Below are 17703 nucleotides of genomic sequence, written 5' to 3' on the forward strand. Positions count from 1 at the left end.
AAAAATCGTAAAGACGCCGAAAAACTCGCGTTTTTACGCAAAAATCGTAAAGACGCCGAAAAAATCGCAAAAAATACGAAAAAGTCGCAAAATGTTCGTTTCCAATCGGAATTTTTCCAATTCGGATTCGAAATCGTGTCTTAGTAAATCAGCCCCTTAATGTATGGAGTTCTAAATTACAGAAAGAACCCTTATAGTTGGTCCCAAGCATTCTGGATAATACATCCTATACCTGCAGTAGTAATGTAGTAGTGATCTATCCATACTGTGTGGAATACACATATTACATTCAATACATTATGTACCAACCCTATCAAGAAATCCGTCATTGAAAACAAATACCTTCTATATTCATTCCTGCAGGCAGACAGTCTCCATGTGTATATGCACCATGAAATTGTTTTTTGGCTAGTAACATATTTGTTGGTAGTAAATTGTACATACAATCAAAATACGCACAGAAATAGTTATTATATTTTCTTTGTATCAAATGAAGATGAAATGAATTTGACTTTTCACACCCCAGCTAAGGAAAACCAGCTCAACTGCAATTAACAGTACACACTGTATTATCTGACACGCTCCCAAATCTGTCTCTCCATTTTCTAAATATCTGATGTGATGGCTCAGTGGGCCACAACCAAATGCTATATTGCAGAGAGTGGACCAGCACTATCTCATTTGCCATCTTTTATACTACAAAATGAAAGTAAACAGATACTACATGTTCCTTTCCTCCTTTAGGGTTTGTGGAGAGAATCCATTATTCAGCCTGCTCCAAGACCAGAAATCTGAACTTACATTCCAGAATGCACTGGGATATAAAATTAAAGAAAATTATACCACAGGCTACAAAGAATCCAAACGGTGTGTGGCTTCGAATATGATCATTTGCCAGGGCTGATATATTACACTTTAAAAGTATATAGAAATTAAGGGAAATAATACTTTGCCAAAGTGGAAATATCAATGCACTGATTGTTCATGGGATGATAAGACTGCCAACTGATCAGACTGATGCCAGTTTGCTGCAGGGCATACAGACCAGCACTTTCTGTTTCACTGCCCAGCCACCATTCATTTTAGCTGCTTTAAGATAACCTTTTGCAGGAACAACAGGAATTAAACCAAACGGATAGATGATGACTGAAATATGTGGCATTTATATATTATTATACATTGGAACACTGGAACATAGAGTGCACTTATATATTATTTATATATTCTTGCACACATAAAATGTATGAAATCTTAATTGGCTTGGCACTAAAACTGCTGCAATGTACAGGTCATGTGTCCATCATTGGAATGAATAGAAGAAGTGAGTAAAAGCAGAGAAAAAATGCATTGCGCCATGCTGTCTATCAGGGATCAGATAAATAGTGACTTGAACCTGAAGCTCCCTTGATTGAATTAGTGGGGAAGTATGAGGTGGATCTCAGCAGCGATGGACTGTGGCATCAGTGGCCCACAGTGACTTGAAAGGCCCCCTTCACAACCTCCAGGGCCCTCTTCCTAAGCTCCGCCCCCCCATCCCAGCATGAGAGGTTTTCTCCTAGTGTCCAGTCATTCCAGTCTGAGCCTGTGCCTTTGCATTGCATCATATAGTGGCACACAGCATTATTGTTAGTATGGATGCACATGTAGTAGTGTGCAATCAATTAGGCACAAGTGTATGAATACCATGTAAAACAAACCCTGAAAGTCAAGTTTCCTTAAAGGAACAGTAAGAGTTTTAAAGTAAATGAAATATAATGTACTGTTGCCCTGCACTGGTAGAGTAGAGTAGTAACTCTACTATAGGTTATATATAATAAGCTGGTGTAGCTCCGGGGGCAGCCATTCAAGCTGGAAAAAGGGAGAAAAGGCACAGGTTACATAGCAGATAACGGATAAGCTCTGTAGAATACAATAGTGTTTTATCTGTTATCTGCTAAGTGCCTGTGCCTTTTCTCCTTTGAATGGCTGCCCCCATGGCTACACAGCAGGGTATTTATATAAACCATAGTAGTGTTTCAGAGGCAAACACACCAGTTGTACCAGTGCAGGGCAGCAGTACATTATATTGTTATTACTTGTATACACTTGAAATCTTTGGTGTTACTGTTCCTTTAAGTCAGGGCCTTTTTGCATCTTTACCCCCTGTTCTTTGCACCGTGGTCGCAATTTGGTGCATTTGATCAAATAAGAATGATCCGGGGGATTGGTTTTAGGAGCAAGTTGCAAAGAGAATGCATGTTTGTGTATAGTGTTTAAGATCACACGATTAGGAACTTTGCTTTTTATTAAAGAGCCTTCTGTTCCTGTAAGCCCATGCCAACCAAAACATGGCTGCTGGTGCCCACAGGGAGAGGTCCTAGGTCCAGCCTAATCTGTAATTTTTGTGGTAAGAGAAATTGTTGTCCCAAAATGTAACCCTGGAGTAGTAGATCTATGTGGACTCTGCTCCTTACAACTAAGACTCTCTCTGCTATTGTATGCATTATTTCTCCTTTGCCTCTGTGAGTTTCTACCTTATATTTGTAAGTAGAGAACTAGGTGTCCACTTGTCACACTGTGAGTATTTAATTGTGGCTATAATAAAGTGGCTAAGACCCAGGTTTTCCTCATTGGCTATATTAATCATTGCTTTTGTACCCCCAGTGAATAGTATTCCTGGCAGTTCATGGTTTCTATTACTAGTTACAGGGACTTATTTTACCCAAATTCCACCCGTCTCTCATTAAGCAGAAAAAAAATCAGATGGTAAGTAAATGGCCCCCATAATTGGTTGGTGACTGCGTCCCATTCATCAAAATGGACCCAACTGCGGGTGTGCTTCACTGTAACTTGGACACAGTTGTGCCAAATATTTTTGCAGCCTCACATCAGTGCAAATGGCACAGGGAGCTGAGGGAGCCCTGGAGCTACTGCCTGGTCAGGAGGTGACGGTAGCTCCAAGATTCACAAAGTGCCGTGTCAATAAATGCAGCAGTGCCCAATTCAAAACAGAAAGCAGAAAGGACTGATCTACGCTAAGGTTAGCCCATTTGGATGCGAGTACCTTTAAAAGGGTTGTAAACCCAATCAAAATGCTGTCCCATAGCACCCCCTAGTTTTGCTATAGAAATTGTCAAAAAACATAATTATAGATGCAAGAAAATTCACCAATGAGCATTCTACTGACTAAAAATCTCATTATAAGTGCAAGAGAAGTGACCAGTGAGAATGCTGATGCCCAGCACTATGTCTTACATATAGAGATAATTATTTCATTTTTTTACTTCATTATATGACACAGGAATCAGACATGGGAATAAAGAACAGACTTGTTCAGAGCTGGGAAACTGCTTAGAGCTTCCAACTCCAATAGCAGGAACAAAGAACATGAAGCCAAATTTACTCAGATCAACTGGGATTCTCATTGGAGGATTTCTTGCATTTTAATACAGCTGTTGGCCATGAAGATGGGGTAAAGTTTTGGAAACATTTTATTGTGCAATATTACTTTAAGTATACAACCCTGATGTTGCTGAGTAAAAATGCAACTCACTGTGGGAAAAAGTGCACAATGCCCACTGTGTCTGTAAGAAAAATCCCTTATGACTGCACAAGCTATTAATCTTTTCCTTATGGGCCGGCATACACACCTATTGTGTATCGGATCGTTGGCCCAGGCATCAGCAGTCAGATTAGCCTTTGTATAGCCTTATATTAATTTTGCCTAGCAGATAACCAATAAGCTATCTATAACATACTGGGCTTGTTAAATAAGTAATCTGGTTATATTATGCAAGGGCTATAGCTGCTAATAAATTATATTTGCTGATGGAGGACAGAGAAAAACAAATAAATGCACATTGTATTCCTTTCCCATTGTTTTCCTTTGACAACAGTTGATATATATATATATATATATATATATATATATATGAGTTGATATATATACTCGGCAATAATACAGACTAGGAATGGATTAAATAGGATAAAAATTTGGCATATTGGCAGCATGCACACTTATGGTGGCCTTAACATTTCTCTTTCTGAGAATCTGATTTGAAAAACAAGCCGTCTTCTGAGATTTTCTTCTATAAAACTGTAATCCAGGTTTAAGTGATAAATTGCCAGATGCTGGATAACTTTAGTTTGAGCAACAAATTGATTTGAATGAATATCAAGTATAAGGGAAATGTGGCATAAAAACCCATTTGGGGAATATCATTAAAGTCATAAACAGAATACAAATGTGCAAAATTAAGTATAAAAAAAGTATAAAAAATCCGACTTTGTTCTATAATATTCTTATTACATTATGAACTTACAGTATAGATATTACATTTTTACCGTCTGCTGGAATGGGGTGTGTTTGTTTGGCAACTTAACGAGTCTTCCAGTAACACAAGTTATCACACTACACATTGGCACAAGCTAAAAAATGCACACTTGTTGTTTTTGGCGGTGGACATGTTGCTAAATATTTTTGTGGGTTTGCAAAATTTGTATTAGTTCATAAGCTCTAATACTTATACAGGAACAACAGTTACCAACACATCTTTTTCCCTGGTGATGGGGGAGTTATTCAGTATCTGTGTGGGACTACAAAGCATATACAATATTAACCGAACACAAAGTGTTAGATAAAAATAACAATTGCTCTTACTGAACAACATTGTTCCCCCTATATGGGCTCATATTCCCTGTGTCAGGGGCAGATTTGCAAGGAGAGGGGTTAAACCTACCTGAAGCCTTCCAACAAATAACTGCTGGGGGAGACCTTGCCCCCTGTTCCCTTGTGTGTGTTGAAGTGGGGCATTGTGGAAAGCTCATTTTTTAATGAGTCAGTAAGTTCTGAGCTTGGCCTATCGGGCTTTGACTTGGATTAATCGTTGGGTACCACAATGTCTAGTTCATTGGTTACAATCCGGCTCTATTCTAAAACTGTGGTTGTGCTCTGTATATTTAAGAGCTTTGCATTTAGGGCATTTAGGGAGTGTCTTTCATTTTTTGACGGGAAAGAGCTGAAAGGGTTTTGTTTTAATACACAGGAGGTACCACTAACAGGTAAAAGAGCACTGTTTTTAAAAGTGTGGAGTTCACTGAAGCAGTTGGATACCTTCTTAGCAAGTGGGAAAATAGAAATTTACTGAAATGAAATCTTTATACAAAGTTGATCCAGGGACAGCTCTGATTGCTCTTTTGAAGTCAGGAAGGAATGTTTTCCCTCTGATTCAACCTGATCTACTATGGAAATATGCAAGCATTAGTAATGGGTGCAACTGCCCAGTTTGCTTTGCTGTAAATTTGCAAAACTGTGGAAAAACTTCAAATGTGTTGTCAATGGGTATTTTTATTATGTCAAATGCATTGGAGTCAAAGAGCAGGTTTTCTCAAATACAGGTATGGTAGTTAAAGTATAACTTTTATTTCTATTATGAATTTAACAAATTATTTTGTTGCCTCCTGGGATCATATGATTCACGGTGCACAAAAACAAATCAAGAGCATAATATGATATAAACTGTCTGTTGGTAAGTATTCATTCTGGGGGTACAATTTTCCTGTCAAAGATATCTCAGTATCTTATCCAAATTACACCCAGTGTGCTTATGCACCTACCGTCCCTATCTAACACTTGGGGCAGATTTATGAAAGCACGAATTTCAGATTGTTAGTACGATTGGAAAAAATTTGGAGCAACCACAATAATTTCTGATGTGTGTAAATTGCACGAAAATTTGTGTCGTTGTTGTATGAAAATATCGTGGCTGCGATGCGATGCTGCGAAACCTTTCTGGCTTTGAAACTTCAATGCATGATTTTGGAAGCCTCCCATAGGACTCAGTGGCACAGCTCCAACCTGGCCAAAAGATAGTCACAATACCGAAGTTTGAAATAAATCAAAAATGTTCGTACTCGATGCGACAAATATGATTTTGTAGAGGAAATTGACGAACAACGTGCAAATTAATGAAAATATTGCGTAAATAACACACAGTTCCTAAAATTTGAAAAAATATGAATTTTTCTCATTCGTACTCATTCGTACTTTGAATGGGCCCCTCGGTATCGCAGAATGGGCAATAGCCTCAAGAGGCACTGGATACTATTAGAAATCCTTTGGGAAAGCGCCACGGTCTTCTTGTGACAATCTGCATTAGTTGGTAGGAAGGTGCACTTGTTTCCTATCCCTCTATGGTAGGGTTTCTTTTTGTCCTACATAATTTTTCTGATTCTCATTTGGGATATTGGTGCCTGTGATATTGTGGGGAGCAGTGCAAGAGATTTCTCTCGTTCTGTACACTGAGGAAGGTTGCTGTCCTTTCATTAATTATCACCCTACTGTGAGGGTCTGGTTATGGTCAATGCGCAGTCACATTTGAGTCAAATTTAAGGGAACTGGGCAAAAATACAACATTTTTTTCCATTAACATTCCAGTTATAGTTGCAGTTTCATAGTATTCTGGGCCTCAAATACTTAGTGCATGTACGTTACAGTTTGCGAAGAAAATATATGTAAGCACGAGCTGTAAATTGCAGTGATTAAAGATTTACTTTTTATGTTATTTTTATGAGCATTTTAATTGCAGTTAATGATATTAGGGCTCCTATATGTCCCTCTGGCATTGATTTTTGAAATGTTTCAACTGGTTAGGGCTGAATCAGAAATATTTGCCATCTATTTTAGATTTATTTTTATTTTCTTAATCTCATACAGTTTATTTCAAATTAGCACATCATTAACTATAATGAGTGTGTAGTGTTTCTTTTTAATCTGCACTGGTATGTTAAATGTTTCATTGAATTTTAAACTTAATTTTACATTTTATTTATATATTTATTTTTTTGGTTCCTTAATAAACAAGTACAGGTATGGGATCTATTATCCACAAAACCTGCTATGCAGAATGCTCAGAAGGCTATCTCCTATAAGTTGCTTTTAAGCAAATCATTCTATTTTTAATAATGATTCAGTTATGTGGGCTTATGTAGAAAGTGTGCATCAACATTATCTGAACTTCCTGAAATAAATATTAATGTACTTTTTTGCACAGACATACCTGTAATCAGGGACGGATTTTCAATATATATGCATCCCTAGGTCCCTCACCTACTCGCCCTCCCCCCCCGACATTCTTACACCCCGGCGCGCTCACTCTCCCCACTAGGCGCTTGCACCCCCCACCCCAGCGCTCACCACACCCGCTTACCGATTGGCTGCACTGGGGACTGGAGAGGCAGGAAATTTAAATGGCTGTCAAAATCTGCTGTCCAGTGCCCTTGCCTTGTTCCTGTCAAAAGTGCTCTGCTTCTAATCCAAGATGTTGGCGCCCATGGCCGCAACGTTATGGTTGTGCATCACGTCATCACGTTGCAGAAACACAGAAACCCTGAATATAGGTCTTATTCTGTGAAGTTCTTGTGTATGTTTATATTACTATTTTGGCTTGATCTACCAGTTCCTCACTACGTTGATTGCTGCCTGAATTTGAGACTTGGACACCTTGGATACCACGTACTGGATTTTCTGAACTTAGCTTCCTCTTTGGTCCAGACTTCAACCCTGTTAAAGGCTATCAGGCCCTGACAGTTCCCTTGTGAAGAGATGTATTCTTGGACTTGAAGTGCCTCCGCTTTCCTCACCACCACCTATAGAAAGAAGAGGGACTTCAGGTCCTAGAACCCATGAAAAATGAATGTTGGACTCAAAAATACTCTTGTTGAACAAATAATAAGTGCAGTATCTGCATTTTGATGTATTCAGCATGCATTTAGTTATACAGGTATAGGACCCATTATCCAGAATGCTCGGGACCAAGGGTATTCCGGATAAGGGGTCTTTCCGTAATTTGGATCTCCATACCTTAAGTCTACTAAAAAATTAATAAAACATGAATTAAACCCAATAGGATTGTTTTGCATCCAATAAGGATTATTTATATCTTTGTTGGGATCAATTACAAGGTTCTGTTTTATTTCTACATAAAAAAAGGAAATCAGTTTTAAAATTCTGAATTATTTGCTTATAATGGAGTCTATGGGAGACGGGCTTTCCGTAATTCGGAGCTTTCTGGATAACGGGTTTCCGGATAAGGGGTCCGATACCTGTATATAAATATATAAGTTTATTGAATTTCTGATTTGCAGGTTGAATATTTGCAAAATACAAAATATGGATGACTCCATATCACTTTAAAGAAAAAGCAGTCAGTGTCACTAAGAAAGATACTACAGCTGGCTCACATTGCATAGGAATATTTTACAGTGGGGTTATCATTATTTTGGCAGCTGAGTGTGCGTAAGCAGCAGTTAACCTTAGCAATCATTTATGTGTTAAGCTTTAAAGTGATCACAAAAATCTAAGTAATTAACAATATTACAAGCAGTGAATGATGAATGTCTGCACTATAATGTTATAGCACACAAATATACGTGCCTACAGGGCAAAGCTAGAGAAAATGATTAGTGCAATATCTGTGCTGGCAGTTTTATAGTATCTGTCTGTAGAATCTAAGAACCTTCTAAGGGGCTGGTCCTGCAGTGTGTATGCTAGTGCAGTTCCACTTATAGCTTTTTGGGCATCATACATTCTGGTGGCTACTTCTAAGGGGATTATAATGCCACTTTTGGATATGGAAGATAATGTAGCCAATCAGTCAGGCGGTGAAGAATGGAGGTTAGCAGGAGGCTCTATGCATCCTGGTCATCAACTAAGCAGTGACCTGACTTAAAAAAAGGCCAAATTGCTTTATCCCTCAGGTCAACAATCTGATCCTCATACATGACCCTATGCCACCAGTGGTATTTTTAACACTGTACCCTTGAGACCCAGAAAACACAGATATTAGCCAGGGAGGGAATCAAACAGGGTGTATAATACCAAAAGTCTAATTTACAAAGGCAGCCATACGTGCGGTTTTGGTATATTGGTGCATATTGGTGCCATTCAAGGTACTCACATCAAAACATACTCCTTACACTTACACATGGTTGTGGTAAGTACCATTGACTCCATTCTACTATTATTATTAGCTTGTGTGTTCCCTGAATTCACTTTAAAGCCAAATTCTATTTGTTGTCTGAAATATGTTTTGTACAAAACATACAGGGCTCATTTGCTATGCTTGTGCAGCGAGCAAAGTTGAAATTATCAGCACTATTCACTATGGGTTTCACCCATAATGCAGTGCTCTTATCCAGAATTTTAGCGCAATGCTTACAGTAAAGGTTGCCTGAGACGCAACCGGGCCTTATTTTCTAAATCAGGCACAAACTGCAGCATGTGAGTGCAGATCAGTATAGGGCCCCTGATACAGTGAGAGGGCCCCCCTGGTACTTGACCCAACTCCCAATGCTGATACTTGCAGAGAGAGTATCCTTGCAGGTCGCTGTGCAACTGCACAGGTTTTATTTGTGTCTTTTCAGAGTATTATATGTATCATAGGCTAATAGGTGCCCCATTCAAATTAAAAGTACATATACCCTATTTACCCTAGTATTATTCCCGAACAAGTCAAAAGGGTTGAGGAGACCACCTCATAGGTATGCAAATAGACCATAGGGATTCTGGGAACAAATTCTAAAAAAATCCCATTTACATGGGTTTATCCTATAGGCTAAAGCTCACCCACTGGGTTTTTGAAGCAAAAGCCAGGATAATAGCTGATCAGATTCCCAACTACAGACCAGTTTAGCTCTTCTTGGGGCTCATCGGTGCAGTACACTAGTATTATCGTAATTCACTTTTTTGTGAGTTCAATCTTTGGACCATTTTTGTACCTAAGGTTGTGTCAAGTAGTGAAGCGCTAATCTGTCCCATTTCACTTTACCAAAAAATTCACTAAATTTGTAAAACACATTGAAGTCACTGGGAATTTATTTTACAGAACCATTTTCTATTTCACCCAACATTTCTTTGGCGGCCATTGGAAATGACCCCTAGAGTCTGAATATGAAATACATACACTCGCTCATGTATTGTGATGACAAATGCACAAAAAACCCCAGAAAAATAAACTTGTAGTTACAAAATTAAATGTCAGCACAAATTATGTAAACACAAAATTAGACACTTTTTGTTTGATAAAATGTATTTGTATTTTACAAAACAATATATGTGTTCACTGTGTTATTTTTGTGATTACACCATGATCCCTATGATTCATTTTTAGCTGGCAAACATAATTTTGGGAATACATACTGAAGTTTGAATGATTTTTTTCTGTAGCCTAAAATTGTTTTTGTGATCACAGAATTAATTTTGTGTTTACAAAATACATTGACCTGTTTAAAAACATACAGACATGAACTGCTGGTGTGATACGCCGTTTGTTCAGCCTGTTTAATGTGGAATGTGATTTCTACACAATTGTGCACTAACTGTCTACCCTGGGAGTCAGTGATCCCATTGGGCAATTCCTGGCATGACATTTACTTTTATTTAATAATCCCTAGCAATCCATTACTGCATACTGCAGCTCTCTCAGTGTCAGGGCAGGTGAGATTCTTATCTACCTGTTGGCATTACCTTCCATGCTGGAATAAAAGGGAATGGAACATACAGTTTATTCATCTCCAGATTTAGAAAGAGACCAAACCTTCCTATGCAACCTCTACCCTAAGCAATAAGCCTGAAGCTGAAATAAATGTTCTTACACTAAGTTATATGCATTCGTGTGGTTGGGTTTTTTGGGGGTTTTTTTTTGCTGTTGTTGCTGTTTTGTAGTTTGTATGGGAAAGTGTGACTCCTGCCAGACATATAAGCTGCTACTCCTACAGACACACAATAATGGCATGCTACTTGTAAATGAACTTCCAGGTATGGATTCTAATCATGATTAACTATGTATAGAAGTTATACAAATACAAGTTAATGGCGCAAAAATAAATGTATATACAGTAACCCTGCAGTTTGTTGATAACTATTTGATTGCTTTTTAACACACAAAAATTCTCATTTTCTGATCTGCGATTCCCCAAGCACTTCATTGGTACAAAGCAGCCTATGTTTCAAATGCAAGGAAATTAAATATATATGCCAAAAAAACATATCAGTATTCCTTCAGTGATAATACTGACAATGCTGCATTATAAACATTCTAGAGAGCCAACAGATGTTCTACATTTTAGAAACAAATATCCATAGAATGACAGTCCCTTAAGTAAACTGTTGATAATCCCATGGAAACGTGCCTCGAACAGATCGTTTTTAATGTGATAAGAGACCAGGCAAAATGATCAATGCAAAGAACACACAGCGGACAGTAATACTAACACTATAGCAGCCACTTTTATGTTTAAGCACATCCCCTTCCTACTGCTGCACATTATTATCTATCAACTCCTTTTCAAAGATGTCTCAACACTCAAAGGTTATTTTCTTTTATTTAAAGAATTCACCAATGAAATAAACATAGGTCGAAAGGAATAAAAGTTGAAAAGTTGCTTGTTGTTGCTTTATACATGAATCCATTAAGACTTCATTTTAAGTCTCTCACATTCTCCTGAGTTGATGTGTTAGGGGTGATTCGTCGCTGCAACTTTTAAAAAAAACTCAGTCGCAGCAACTAATTGTGGCAAATTTGGCTGCCATAGGTTAATTTCCGAGTTGCAACAACCAATTGCGCTGTTTGTGGCCACGAAGCTTCTGATGAAGTGGCGAGAAGCCTTGAAACGCGTAAAGCTGTGGGTGCCTAACTCCGTGATGGTTTTAATCGTTTGAATAAAAGTGATATTTTATGGAAGGATGTTCCTGTGCTCCATCTACAATTTATCTATATTGCACTTCTGAGTTCTGCCTGAATCAGAGGCGTGTTTGAGATGTTTCAGCACAGAGCACCTATTGCAGTTCAACCCATCTGGTGAGTGCTCCCCTGTTTTGCTATTTCTTATTCAGAGTTCTTGGAATGGTTGACACATACATGAGTTGTATGGTGGTAAGGCATCATGCTGTGGGGATGGATATCTTTGAAAAACAGAAAAACAATGGATGGTGCATATTTGTACAAAACAAGTCATCTTAAAAAAATGAAGCCTGATGTCATCTTTAAGCTGGACATTATCCCAAACTCAAGTCCAAAGCAACAATAGTGTGACTGAAAAATAAAGAGGTGAATGTCCTGCGAGAGCCCAGTCAAATCCTGAAGAGACACTGTGGCACTATTTACAAACTCTGGTGTACAAATGTCATCCAATTAACCTGAAAAACTAGGAGCAAATATGCTTGGGAGAATGGGCCACAAGCACTTCTAAACAGTGGCAAAGCTGGTATACATACTTACCCCAAATGATTTGCAGCTGTAATTGCCAATCCAATCAGGGCAGGCGAATAGTTACAGGTATGCAACAAACAAATGTCTGCTTTTCTGTGTGATTCACTTTTGTGTCAAAATATACTGTAAAATAAACATTTCCACCATAACTGGCCTCTTGTGGAGAGTAACAACCTCCTTCCCCTGACATACTTACATTATCTCACATGGTTTATTATCATATTATATTAGCATTTCAAAACAGCCCATAGGTACAGTGACTTAATGGCGGGTACCATACACATAGCGGGTGGTAACACAAACACATAAAAGATGTCTCAACACTTAAAGGACCTCTCCCCGCTGCTCCGTATGTGTTCATATCGGCGCCCGCAAAAATGCGCATGCATGCGCTGGGGGGGTGAGTTGCGCATGCGTGCTCTGGGCGAGTTGCGCATGCGCGGGGGGGCGGTTGAGTTGGGTGGCCTCCGGGTGCTCGGATTTTAAATCTGGCGCTGGGAAAATGTGATGGTGCTGGCAAACAGAGGGGATATATGCAGTACAAATGATGCCATTTGGGTGGGGGAGACGTGCCCAACTGATATACATTGTAGGCAAATGTAGGCTTTACATGTCCTTTAAAGGTTATTTTCTTTTATATAATTTGGTTTTCTAGAAGTATATAGCTGTAGTACTGACTTTTAATGCATCTGTGTTTTCTGCCCCATTAGCAAACTACTGTATAACCTTGTATAATATAAGTGACTGACTAATTCCTTCCTGCCTCCCAATATGTAGAGAGGTGTACCAGATGAGACTCACCAGAGAGGAGGCTTGGTGGATTGGTCCGTGGTACAACAGCCTCCCCTACCTCACTGAGTACTCAAACCTGGAATTGTGTACAGGATGAGCTCCGATGCAAAGTAGCTGAGGTACCAGTAAAGAAACCCGTTCGGAGGCTAGGAGTCTTGGAAACAGAATCATGAGGCCAGATAAATATGGCCCAAGTGAGATGCCTGGCACAGACTCTGTTTCAAACACCTATGGTAGCCTAAAAATGTAACATGAATGTGTGGTCCAATCCATTTTCTTTTTCTAATCTTACAATAGGATCATGACTTTTTCTGCATAACAGCGTTATCCAAGTCACATCCAAATTTGGCTTTAATAAAGTCGCAGACAACCAGAATGAAACTCCCATCATGCCCCAACAGCAGTGCTAAAAGGGGGAGGCAAGAAGTTGCAGTTTTGCCAGAGACTGAAGCGCCAAGGTTTTCTTCATTACCAGTAATATTTATTTTGTGGTAAAAAGTTTATAAACTATTTTCTTTGTTTGCTTAAGGGATATTTGAATAATTGACAACATATGTTCAATAGACATATGCATTCTGCATGTTATAGCAGCCTCCATCTTTAAAAGGAAAACAGAGACCTTCAGTTTATCTGTAAACATGAAATGCCTGCCAATAAATGGCCTTGTCAGTTTCCTTTCGCAGAAGTATTATATTACAGATAACTCTTTGCTGGTTTGCTTTTGTGTTTTTATATATAGTCAAAAGCACACAAATGCAGTTATGTTGGTAAGAATCATTTTGTCATAATCCTCCCCTGGACAAAAAATATAGACTATCTTATTAGTACATTTTGTTGTAATTCTGTCTTTTCCTTTCACCCTCAGATCAATCTCAGTTACAAACTGTCTAAATACTGTTTCAGCCTTGATGACATTTAACAAAGACTTAACTAATAAATATGTCACCTCAGTAATCCCTGAATGCACTTTCTCTTTCAAAGTGAGTACTAACATAATTATTTGTGTTCTTTAACCCTTTTTGGTTGTCAGATTTGAATCATCCATTTCAGCTGCCACCAACTGGTTGCACCTCAGTTATATTGTTAGAATAATACCATTTCTTTCTGACTTTTGGGCTAAGGGCACACCATTCTGATGTAACATAGTAACATAGTATTATAGTAAGTTGGGTTGAAAAAAGACATACGTCCATCAAGTTCAACCATAATGCCTATATATAACCTGCCTAACTACTAGTTGATCCAGAGGAAGGCAAAAAAACCCATCTGAAACCTCTCTAATTTGCCGCAGAGGGGAAAAAATTCCTTCCTGACTCCAAGATGGCAATCGGACCAGTCCCTGGATCAACTAGTACTAAGAGTTATCTCCCATAACCCTGTATTCCCTCACTTGTACTGAGAGCTATCTCCCATAACCCCGTATTCCCTCACTTGTACTGAGAGCTATCTCCCATACCCCTGTATTCCCTCACTTGTACTGAGAGCTATCTCCCATACCCCTGTATTCCCTCACTTGTACTGAGAGCTATCTCCCATAACCCTGTATTCCCTCACTTGTACTGAGAGCTATCTCCCCTACCCCTGTATTCCCTCACTTGTACTGAGAGCTATCTCCCATACCCCTGTATTCCCTCACTTGTACTGAGAGCTATCTCCCATAACCCTGTATTCCCTCACTTGTACTGAGAGCTATCTCCCCTACCCCTGTATTCCCTCACTTGTACTGAGAGCTATCTCCCATACCCCTGTATTCCCTCACTTGTACTGAGAGCTATCTCCCATAACCCCTGTATTCCCTCACTTGTACTGAGAGCTATCTCCCCTACCCCTGTATTCCCTCACTTGTACTGAGAGCTATCTCCCATAACCCCTGTATTCCCTCACTTGTACTGAGAGCTATCTCCCATACCCCTGTATTCCCTCACTTGTACTGAGAGCTATCTCCCCTACCCCTGTATTCCCTCACTTGTACTGAGAGCTATCTCCCCTACCCCTGTATTCCCTCACTTGTACTGAGAGCTATCTCCCATACCCCTGTATTCCCTCACTTGTACTGAGAGCTATCTCCCATACCCCTGTATTCCCTCACTTGTACTGAGAGCTATCTCCCATAACCCTGTATTCCCTCACTTGTACTGAGAGCTATCTCCCATAACCCTGTATTCCCTCACTTGTACTGAGAGCTATCTCCCCTACCCCTGTATTCCCTCACTTGTACTGAGAGCTATCTCCCATACCCCTGTATTCCCTCACTTGTACTGAGAGCTATCTCCCCTACCCCTGTATTCCCTCACTTGTACTAAGAGCTATCTCCCATAACCCTGTATTCCCTCACTTGTACTGAGAGCTATCTCCCATAACCCTGTATTCCCTCACTTGCTAAGAATCCATCCAGCCCCTTCTTAAAGTTATATAATGTATCAGCCAGCACGACTGATTCGGGGAGGGAATTCCAGAACTTCACAGCTCTCACTGTAAAAAATCCTTTCCGAATGTTTAAATGGAACCTCCCTTCTTCTAAACGAAGTGGGTGCCCTCGTGTCCGTTGGAAGGACCTACTGGTAAATAAAACATTAGAAAGGTTATTATATGATCCCTTTATATATTTATACATAGTTATCATGTCACCTCTTAAGCGCCTCTTCTCCAGTGTAAACAGACCCAACTTGGCCAGTCTTTCTTCATAACTGAGACTTTCCATACCCTTTACCAGCTTAGTTGCCCTTCTCTGGACCCTCTCTAACTCAATAATGTCCCGTTTGAGCACTGGAGACCAAAACTGAACAGCATATTCTAGATGGGGCCTTACCAGCGCTCTGTAAAGGGGAAGAATAACCCCCTCCTCCCGTGAATCTATACTCCTTTTAATACAGCTCAAAACCTTGTTTGCCCTTGCCCCTGCTGCCTGGCATTGCTTGCTACAGCCAAGTTTATCTACAAGGACTCCAAGGTCCTTCTCCATTATGGATTTGCCTAGTGCAGTCCCATTAAGGGTATACGGGGCTTGCATATTTTTACATCCCAGGTGCATGACCTTACATTTATCCACATTAAATCTCATCTGCCACTTAGCTGCCCAGATTGCCAGTTGGTCAAGATCCTGCTGCAGGGATGTCACATCCTGGATAGAATTGACTGGTCTGCAGAGTTTTGTGTCATCTGCAAACACTGATACATTACTCATAATACCCTCCCCTAAGTCATTTATGAACAAATTAAACAAAAGTGGACCCAGTACAGAACCCCGAGGGACCCCACTGAGAACCTTATTCCAAGTAGAGAATGTACCATTAACAACCACCCTCTGTACCCGATCCTGTAGCCAGTTTTCTATCCATGTGCAAATGACTTCACTAAGACCAATAGACCTTAGCTTAGAAAGCAGTCGTTTGTGGGGAACGGTATCAAATGCTTTGGCAAAATCCAAATAGATTATATCTACTGCATCCCCACTGTCCAGCTTCTTACTTACCTCATTTACCCCCTTTTTAAATATGGGAATGACATTCGCCTTCTTCCAACCCCTACGTACCATACCTGATGAAAGAGAGTCTGAGAATATCAGAAACAAGGGCCACTGTAATTCTGCCCCTAGCTCTCTCAGTACCCAAGGGTGTATTCCATCTGGCCCAGGTGCCTTGTTTACATTTATCGTGTGTAACCCTTTAAGCACCATATCCTGTGCCAGCCACTGTGTAGTTGGAGCTGAGGCAACAGTGAAGCTATTGGGTGGGACTTGGCCTACTGGCTCCTCTACTGTATACACAGAAGAAAAGAACTGGTTAAGCACATCTGCCTTTTCTGTATGTACAACAACTGTCTATGGCAGTCTCGGACTGGCCCACCATTAAAGGTAGACTAGTCAAAACAGCAGTAGTAAAAACCTTTTAGACTTTCCATAGAGAGCTATGGGAAATGCACTGCATAAAACAGCATTTCAGCGGCGTTTCCTATATATGGCCTTATTACAGCAGCAATCAAACTACTGTGTGTGCCATAAGCCTGTAACCCCTTCTTGGCAAGAACAGATCTTGTCCAGCAAGGGTACATTGAACTCTCAAATGGATGGGCCTTCGCTGTGTGGTAGAGTATGTACGGACGGTGTTGTTGAACTACATTTCCTACTGCCAGATGTATTATAGTGATGGAAAAGAAGGACTGTAACAGCAAACTGAAACTAATAACTTTTATTATCAATACTAACAATGCAGATGGAATGGCAAGCAATTAAAGGCACGAGATGGCAGCAAAATTAGAATGGTGCACCACTGCGAAGGATCAGCTGGGTTAAGCAGATTTATGTCCTTGGGGTTTCCACTTTAAGCAGACTTGATTAGGGAGAATACTCTAAGCCTGATACCCTTATCATTACTGTGGTCCCTTTAGTAAGGCAGCAGAGCCTGTAAAGGAGATTACTCCCACTGTCTCTTCTGGTTGGAGCACAAAATAGCTGCTCTTACTAAACAAAGCTGGCTGTCTCACTTTCCCAGCTCTTACTCTCCCTCATTCATGGGGTCCCAACTTCACTAGAGGTACTAGTTCCTATAGGGCACAACACTTCTGGTCTATGTTGATCCCAGGCTCCCTGGGGCATCCACCCGGTTCAACAGATGCAGGTCAGAAGAGACAGATCCACTCCCTACTAAACGCTATATCAAAATGT

This window comes from Xenopus tropicalis, chromosome 3 (assembly GCF_000004195.4).
Source record: "Xenopus tropicalis strain Nigerian chromosome 3, UCB_Xtro_10.0, whole genome shotgun sequence".
Classification (NCBI taxonomy): Eukaryota; Metazoa; Chordata; class Amphibia; order Anura; family Pipidae; genus Xenopus; species Xenopus tropicalis.